General features: G+C 41.3%; 1 pseudogene; it reads left to right on the top strand.

Annotated features, from left to right (window-relative positions):
* The first annotated feature begins 911 nt into the window (after nucleotides 1-911).
* LOC116398555 (potassium voltage-gated channel subfamily B member 2 pseudogene) lies at nucleotides 912-3,266 on the top strand (annotated as a pseudogene).
* Nucleotides 3,267-10,004: the final 6,738 nt, after the last annotated feature.

Here is a 10,004-nt window from a genome sequence, read left to right on the forward strand (position 1 = left end):
TCCCTCTGTCTTTTAAACTTTTAACAATGTGCCAGTCCAATCAGAATTATGTCACTCAGAATTATACTAATTCAAACGTGAATTAGTTAGTGGGGTTCAAAAACACTGTTACTGAATACAAGTTCCTTTCTTACGTTCTTAGGACGTCGCAGGGAACATTTGACACCTTCGCAGCCGCCCTTTCCTCCTCACAGACCGACATCACCAATGCAGAAAGTTTGCTTTACCTTTATGTTGAGCTCATGGCATGTTCAGTCTGTGAGAGAGCAAACGTCGCCCCGCTCGGGCATTGTCCCCGTGGAGTCCTCCTCGTGGTAGCTCGCCAAATGTTGTGTTTTTTTTTTCCGTGGATGAGCCGCTTCTTTGACTTTACCTAACTGCTGGCTCAGTAACTGTTATCTATCTGACTCCTGGTGAGACACCACAGGATCTCACTGTTAGGAACTCAGTAACGAACACCCACAGAAAACAAGAGTGATTGGATTTTCTTCAGTTCATGCAGATTTCTTTGTATCACAAAGTATACAAGTAAACCGAGCTGTCCGGTGTCAACTAACTTCACAATAGCATTGTACATTATTTTATACCTCCATTCTACCCTAAGTCTCTCTCCCCTTCGGCGATGTCCTCCTCCTCTGAACTTTCACCTAGACAAGTTAAAATGTGCACCTCGGACAAGTCATTACGGAGGGTTTTTTGATTGACCATAGTCTCCTTCCCCACTCATCTTCTCCTGATTCCACCTCTGGCCGCCCGTCACAGCGACTGTCACAGCGACCGGCTCTTGTCTTTTCCCTCCGTTAGAAATCTTGCCCTACTTGTTTATCTACGTCATCCCCCTCTATCTTCACCCGGACTCCAAGGCCGCTATACTAGACTCCCTGTCTCAGTGACGTGAACAACATATGACAATGATACAGGCCAATATCACAGTATGAATGTGAATATACATGGATACATTTCAAATTATGGATATGATTGATTTTACACAAATATACTTCAAGACAAATAGATTTTTCTCCCACAGTATCACAGAGCTGTGCAGACTCATCTCCTGTGTAATTGGATTGTACGATAAATTGGTGAGCCTTATCAAATGGTCATCATCAAAATATGGGAGTCCCCTGGACTGCTTCTAACTTTTCTTAGAATTCAAAGTTTTTGTGAAAAACTCTAAGACCAAACATTTCGGACTGATACAGCTCTTATTTTTAAGAATTTGTCCCAACTTGGCCAATTAAGAGCTAATTTTAGTTCTGTAAGTGTCTAAAAACACTTACAGAACTAGCTTGTTGCATGCCAAACTGGCAAACAGATTTGACCAAGAATCACATGCTCTGCATCATTTGATTTGTCTTTGTACAGATATAGAGTTATGTACTGTATGATACAGTAACCCACAATTTTGTCTTTGTCTTGCAGGTCCTGGCTATGATCTCCATCCTATTCATCATCATTTCCACCATCTCCTTGTCCCTAAACACCCTGCCGGAGCTCCAGGTGGTAGATGAATTTGGCCAGTTCAATGACAACCCCAGCTTAGCCCATGTGGAAGCTGTCTGCATTGCCTGGTTCACCATGGAGTACGTACTACGTCTGCTCTCAGCACCCAACAAGTGGGATTTCATCAAAGCACCACTAAACATCATTGATTTGCTGGCTATCCTGCCTTACTATGTGACCCTCTGCCTAACTGAGTCAAACAAGAATGTAATGCAGTTCCAAAACGTGCGCCGTGTGGTCCAGATCTTCCGAATTATGAGAATCCTGAGAATCCTGAAGCTGGCCAGGCACTCAACAGGACTCCAGTCTTTGGGCTTCACTTTGCGAAGAAGCTATAATGAGTTGGGTTTACTGATCCTCTTCTTAGCCATGGGCATTATGATCTTCTCTAGCTTGGTGTTCTTTGCTGAGAAGGACGAGGATGCCACCAAATTCACAAGTATCCCTGCCTCCTTCTGGTGGGCTACCATTACTATGACCACTGTTGGTTATGGAGACATCTACCCACAAACCCTGCTGGGCAAGATTGTAGGAGGACTCTGCTGCATAGCAGGTGTGTTGGTCATTGCCCTTCCCATCCCAATCATTGTCAACAACTTCTCTGAGTTCTATCGAGAGCAGAAGAGGCAAGAGAAGGCCATCAAGAGGAGGGAAGCTCTTGAAAGAGCAAAACGGAGTGGAAGCATTATTTCCATTAACCTAAAGGATGCCTTTGCACGCAGTATGGAACTTACAGATGTGTTGGTGGAAAAGAGAGAGGATGGTAAGTGTCCTGTGGACAATAACCTGTCACCCAGCCGCTGGAGCTACCACAAACACTACTCCAATACAGAAGTTGGTAGCCCAGGCAGGTCCCAACATTCTCAATACCTGGAAGTGGCTCAGCAAGGCTCCCCTGAACGAGTCAAGCCATTGTCTAATAAAACTACCCCTCAAAACCTCAATGCAAAACAGCTGGAAGACGCTTACAATAAGAGAGCAGCCATCCAGAAGCAGCAGGAGAAAAATATAGATGAGCAGATGGAGACGAAAGCATTGACTTCCACTCAAGCACTACAAACTTCACCTGAAGTCAGCACTGCCAGCAAATTCTCCAATGTGGCTGATGATTTTACAATGGAAAGAGGAGAAAGAAGTTCTCTGCTCCCCAGTGCTGAAGGACGTGAAACTGGTGCTAGATACCAGCACATCCCCCCTCCCTTGGATCTAAGTCAGATCAGCACCAAGGAGGTGAACAGGGTCACTGACCTCCAGCCACTGGCCATTATTAAAGAGGGTTTGTATGAGTTTGTGTCCACTCCTAGAGGAAGTGTGACTGGAGATGTGGGTTTGGTGCAACAGAACGTGGAAAGCTTTGGGGTGACCGACAGCATTTGCAGCTCCATGCAAGATCATAGTAGCCCTCAAAAGACAAGAGCCCTCAAGGTTGACTTCATTGGATCCCAAGATGATGTGCCTATGGCGGTGATGACACCTGTAGGAACCCCAGCCTCTGCTGGCTCAGCCAAGCTTGCTCAACTACTTTCCGAAGACATCATGCCCAGGTTTCCTTCTCCTAGCTCAGTAACCCAGGAAGCTAAGTCTCCGCTGGCAATCCTGCAATCTCCATTTCTGGCCCAGCAATCTGTCAGTCCAAGTCCTAACTGCCAGGGGGGAGGTGAGGGCTCAGCAGCCAGGAGCTTAGAAGGTGAAGGGCAGCTCACAGGCTTAAAGCACCAGGGAAAGAATCACATGGAAAGGTCTGCTGTCGGCTCAGGTAGCAGTGCTAGCCCACTGTCGTCTAAAGCCAGCCCGTTTAACTGCACCCAGGAGCTAGTAACTATGGACGCAGGGGATAAAGGAGAAGGAAGGGGGGGAGCAGAACAGAGTGGGGAGAAACAAGAAAACCACATTGTTCTGCAGAGAAGCGCGACACCACCGTGTGAAACAAGCATGTGAACCAGAGAAGAGCTCACAGACAGCGACACCAAATAGATGAGTTGAGGAAAAAAGGGGGATGATGGGATGAATGACAGCAACTACCCAGAATAAATTGCAACAAATATCGCCTAGTGTGAGCACTGTACCTGTTGACAAAGACAATGTGGAAACACACCAAAACAGTTGTTGTAGTTTTTCTGGAGCGATGCACTTGTCACATCCTACAAGACTTTTGGGTTCTCATCACTTTTTTGACAAGCACGTCCATCCAGAAACAGACATCTCTGCAGTGTTGTTATTATTATCACATTGAAGGAAGTCAGAAGCACATGCCCACTGTCTGGGTACTATCGGAAAGACACTGTCTCATGTCAGTGATAATTGACTTATTCTTTGAAGACTAAACTGATATGCTGCAGTGCAAAACAGTGACAACTGATAAATATTTTAGGGCTCAGATGTGAGCATAAACGAAGCCTTGTGTGAATGAGGGTGGTGACGACTATCCTGAGAGAGTTTTTGTGTACAGCTCGACAGTTTCCTATTGCTTGCTATTTAGGCCTATTTCTAATAATGGACTAATAACACCTAAGAAAGACAGAGGGTGGAAGGAAGTCATATTTTTTACAATTGTCTTAGCAAAATTCATCTTTGAAAAAATGTATCTTTAGTCTTTATTCCGTATTGTGGGTATGGCTTACTCACCATTCTCTTAATCAAGGTATTACGTCATTGTAATGATACCCAGGTAAAACACAGCACTTTTATCACTACATTGGACACAAATAGCATTGTATAGTCCAAGATGACATATGCATCTGCTGTATCCTGAACACTGATATGTGTCTCAGTACTTCAACAATGTATGTTCTCATTTTTCAGATTTTTGCTTTTCATTTTTGTCTCTCCTTTTTCTACAATACCTGAAACAGGATCTTGAAGGTGAAAAGGGAATAGAATAGGGATGCAAAGGCTATCGTATCTACTGCTAGACCACTGTTTGTACACACCTCTAGAATGAAAAAATAAATATAAAATGAAACAACTTAGGAAACAGACCTATATACTCATAAGGAGACAGGTGAAATTATCAGATATAAAGACAGAGAGGAAAGCGCACAAGGACAGGGGACAAGTTCAAGTCCCTGCTCAGGGGCTCCTTCTTCAGTGTCATGCATTTCTACACTGAATGTGTAATAACAGGCTGATGAGGCTTGACCCATTCTAAAGGAACCTCCAAACATGGCTGAGAAGTGTGACCTTCTTTGCCCATCTTTTATCGAAATATTGACTGGCCACTTGCTTAATAGTGTGTTCAGACAGACCTCCTGAATTTAGGAGGTTGACGAAGAGCGCCCAAACATACAATCTGTTTTAGTCTCTGTGAGACTGCTGTCTTATTAAAGGATAATTCAGGTTGATCACAACTTGGGTCTAGTTTTGACATTAATTTATATTGGTAATAATAAAACACTCGACATTCTAATAACTGAGATCTAGAAACACTGTGACATCAATAAAAAGACCAACAGGTCAAGAAACATGAGCAGTCAAACTATCAGAGAGGTTGGAAACAAACCAGCATGCTAGTCACACATATTTGGAGGAGAAAACAAAGACAAATATCCCCTAAACATCCATCACAGTTTACAGACCTACCACATGTAAACCTCGGATATACTCCCAATCGGACGCGTGGTAATTCTCTTTCTGCTACTTTCTGGACACATGCGCAGTAGATCACTATGCACTTGTAGCATAGTGTAGTGTCTGCGCAGCAAATTGGGGGTATATGCGGATGTCCCCACAGAGCCTACGATATAATTTTCATCACACAGACCCTGGCGGACCATTGCGTACTTGCGGATGTGGAAAGATTTAGGCCTTCAGTATGCTTCAAACAGAGTACCTGTCTAACTTGAATGGGGGAGGAGGCTGCATCCAACCATTTTGGTAACTTTTCCAAATTGCCAACACGACAATCACTTCCACAGAGAGGATGGCTTTCTAGTGTGACCATTCAGAACAGAAGAAAAACACTTTTGTTGTACAAACCAGTTTCTTTCAAACCGGTTTTACCTCCAAATAAAGTGGTTTAGCTAATCTGGAACTGTTGGTTTGTTTCTAACCCGTCTGATTATCTGACTGCGTTTTTCTTGACTTGTCAGACTTAGTTCTAGCATTGTCGCCATGTTCCCAGAAATCAGCAAGTAAATTGGTGAGTATGTTATCATAAACAATAGGAAAGATGGAAAAAACTACCAATATAAGACCAAGTGGTACACAAATACACTATCCTTTGAGAAAGGAGGTGCAGGTTCAACCTACTGCCCTTCAGTCCTGCAAAGGCCACATCTTTGGAACCCACTGAGGGAGGTGGCCCCTGAATTGAAGTGAGTCCACACACAGTTTGTACTGCTCTTCCCAACGTATATTCATTTATGATGGCTGGGGGGAGTGTGTCTGTGCGTGGCTGCTGATTGTATTGTGAAGGTAGTGTAAGAGTGCCCTCTACAGGCATTCTTCAGGCACTTGAATGAAAGGACCTGATGCCTCTTTAGCAGTCTGTGTAATCGTATTTAATGGCTATATTTGTATTAGATCAGCTGTGCATTCATTTTAATGCATGCTGACACGTTCAAACGCGCACATTTAATTGTGTGCACAATGTATTACTCACACACAGTGCAGACAAGTCATGAGAATGTGAAACATGAATTCTAAGTGTGTTCCCAAGTATACTTACTCTTTCTAGATGAATATGTCATATTTTTGTTTGCAGTTAAAACAAATTAATTGCACTTTTATAAGAGAAACTTGGAGCTGTGTATTGTTAACATCTCAGTTTATTTTAAAAAAAAGTGTGCCTTTTCATAAAAAGACAATTTATGAGAAGATGAAAAAGAAACTGTACATTATGGCCAGATTTGTTTTTGTTCTTATTTTTTCTCGTTTATCTCTATTTAGCTGATATGTTGATATGCAAATCCTCTGATTCTCAAGTTGTGCATACCTTTACTGCTTTGTGTTCTCTAATCAACTTCAGTCAGTCATCTAAGATTTCATCTTTCATCTCAGAGCTTACAGTTCTAACCTCACTGTGCCAGGAAATTCATTTTTTTGTGGAAAGCAGTGGCTTTGGTTATGCTCAGTAGTGACTTCAGCTTGGATCAGTTTGGTGCTGCAGTACTGTACTAAATGGACAGTGACATTTAATAGGTGTTGGGTAACCACAATAAAGAAAGTCGCCACCCCAACATGTGGACAAACAACAAAGAACCTGACTCCTGTTTTATAGGTCGTGTAAGTGTAAGTGTTGGGGAGCACTAATTCCTAATTTTACTTACACTGTTTTGTGGGAGCCAATATCCCAAGCAGGTCAGTCGAGGCTGTTGATTAAATAAGAGTGCTTCACTGGGCACAGCGTGATCTCACTGGAAATCCCTTCAAATGATAATGGAGAATATTTTGACATTGTGAAGCACAATGCAGCTAAGGGTGACAAATGCTACCCTTATGGCCTCTTTGTACATCCAAAAAACATTGAAAAATAACCAGTAAATAAGCTTCCGAAATTCTTCCACGTGGTCATGACATTTTGTTTTGATCGGATGAGGCTCTGTGGTACGGAAAAGTGTTGCTTTTTCACTGCTGCAGATCAGTGAACATAGAGACAGAGACCAGCGCATACTCGGGAAAACCACGGCCACCGAAGGGAAAAAACGATTAATGCCGCTTTTAGAGTGCTGCCAGAATGAGTCCTTTCAGCACGTCAAAGAATTATTTTAGCACCCTATGTCTACCAGGGAAGCAGTTGATACCTAAAATGATGATGGAACAAGTTAGCTGTCAGCGAGCTAATGTTAGCTATGTGTTAGCAAGTTACTGTAGTTAGCTAAGGCATTGGCAAACACAATACTGCATGGCTTTGTAACGTGACATTATCCACTATAACACAAGTTGCATGCTGTCGAAATGTTTTAGTTCAACTCACATACATATAGGTAGCCTAAAACTCATATTTGGACAAAATGCTTGCTGCACACGTACAGATAAGCATACTGAGTGTCAGGATTCCAATGTCTCTCATTCTTCCTGATGATGCCTCATGTCTTATTGCCTGTATCCTCAGTTCTTCAGTTCAGAAGCTTAGATCTGGGTTCTTCACTCTGTTGGTAGTGCATCCCACCACACAGCAGCTTTTAGGCATTTTTCTGTTGCGTGCTAGCAGACGAAAGAGACAAGGAGGCACCTTCACACAATATGAAGTCAATAAGGAGCAAGAAATTGTTGTTGTATTAGTTGCTCTGTCTCTATGAACACTGCTGTTGCTCTCCTTTGCACAACTTCATCTCATCAAAATCATCCCGAAAAAATGTCCCAAAAAAAATCTCCTTTTGTAGTTGTTGTAATCATTTGGGTTTTGTACAGTGAGACACAATCATACAAACCAGACTCTAAAAGCTTCTCTCCATCTCTCTGGCCTGCTCTCCTTGTTTTATCATTTCTTTAATGTTCCACTCTTCCTCCATCCTCATGTACTTTTGTTTTGTTTAACAGTAGGCTGTGTGCTGATTAGTCAGTTGCATTATTTGTAAGACAACATAATAATAGTGAATGATAGGGACTTTTGTTTCATCTACCAATATGCAAGACAAATAAATGTGTTCATGTGACCTACTTTTCTGCGTGTGTTTTGTGTCATGTGTATGCATGTGTGGATGTGTGTGTGGATGCAGGCAACTTGGCAAAGTGGGCCCCCAAAAGCTGCATTGTCACGGCATGTCACGTAGTGTTGGCAATTTGATTATTAGAAATGTGTTACATTTGCACCACTAACCTATATGCACAAACATTAGTAAAGTATATGCCACTACTTCATACTCCACTACACTTAATTGTCAGCTACCTTTTAAGTATACTTTTCAGAATAAGAGAAAAACAATCTATGATGAGTTTATAAAAAATGATACACTGTTGAAGATCACAGTAGATTACTACTGTACAATGACAGTCTACAAAGTAGTTAATGTTAGGCCATGACTTGCTGCAACATTATAGTGCTGTTAATATATGATACTGCAGTAATAAACTGACGGGGCAATACATTTTGTAGCATGAACTCAAAATACTTCTTAAGTATGTGCATAGTTGTAGTAGTCCATTAGTCCTAGGATCTGCTTCATCTTTAGCAACAGTGTCCTTCAGCAAGTTTACAAGGTATGAGCAGCCAGCAGTGATTCTCCATCATAAATCACAGCACCTGCTGCGCTGGTTACTCCGTTGCTTTCTGATTGTGCTTTCTCAAAGGCGCATAAAAAAAACAACAACAAAAAAACGGAGAAGGGGAGAAGGGAAGTTGGGGAAAATCCAGAGAAAAAATAACTTTATATTATCTGAGATATTTTCTAAGATTAAAGTCACAATTTCACAGTTTTTTTTGTCGAAAAACCTCATCGCTTCACTTTGCAAGATTCAACCTAGTCTTTATTTTAAGATCACAATCTAAGTGAAGATACCAGGAAACACCTAAAATGTTCAAAACAGATTATAGTTTATTCAGGTATATGAATACACACCAATACACACATTTACACGCCTCCGGTAAACACTGTGGCAACTGGAGACGCAGAGTGCAAAATATATTTATTATATTAGTATCTATTCATAAAAGGATACAGAAAGAACTTGAAAGAAATGTAAGTATCCTTTAGGACCTTCATCTCGCGCTAATTTATGACTGTAACATCTCAGAGAATATTTGAATTTTTTTGCTTCTAAAAATTTTACTCCGTAAATATATATATATATATATTTATTTTAACCTACAATGGCCCTAATTTTCCGTTGTAGCTTTGATCGCATTACTATGGCAGATTTAAGAATAGGAATTGAATTTATGTTCCCTGGGTGGGTATGGGTGAATAGGGGGTTAAAACACAACATCCCTCCTCACTACATTTGCTGTAGGATGGTATGTATGCGTGGGGATGGGGGGCTAAAAGGGGCCAAATAGCAAATTATTTGCCCCTGGGCCCCGAAACAGGATTATCTGGCCATGCATGCAGGGAACCAGCATCTACACAACGCACTTCGAGTACAAGTTGTTAAAAACAAGTTATTTAAAAAATGTATTATTTATGTTGGTTTTCTAATTGACCAACTGAGTTTCCTGCCCTGACAGTTTGGATTTCCTGACATAAGGTTCCTCACTTGATACTGTAGAGATGAGGCTTTCTATTTAACCTATCGTAAATTGATACAAATAATATTATTGACATGATAGATAAGAAGGAATACCACATATTTATAATTGGACAAAAAAATATGACTTGCCTTTAATCTAAAATCTAAAATTTGAAGATATCAGTAAATAATATCTAAAATATTCAACTATAAATATGACTAACTGCAAAATAACTACATATCACAGATTTGCATTTTAGCTAGGCTGAATATAATCAAACAATCTAAAATATTTAAATAACATAGCCATAAAAACGTCCCTGGAGAAACAAATGGGTGACGTCACCCACGCTGCGACCGTGTTTTGCCCCAGCTCGAGGTGTTATGTGACACAG

The sequence above is a fragment of the Anarrhichthys ocellatus genome, unplaced genomic scaffold, assembly GCF_004355925.1.
Source record: "Anarrhichthys ocellatus isolate YVR2014 unplaced genomic scaffold, GSC_Weel_1.0 scaffold85, whole genome shotgun sequence".
Classification (NCBI taxonomy): Eukaryota; Metazoa; Chordata; class Actinopteri; order Perciformes; family Anarhichadidae; genus Anarrhichthys; species Anarrhichthys ocellatus.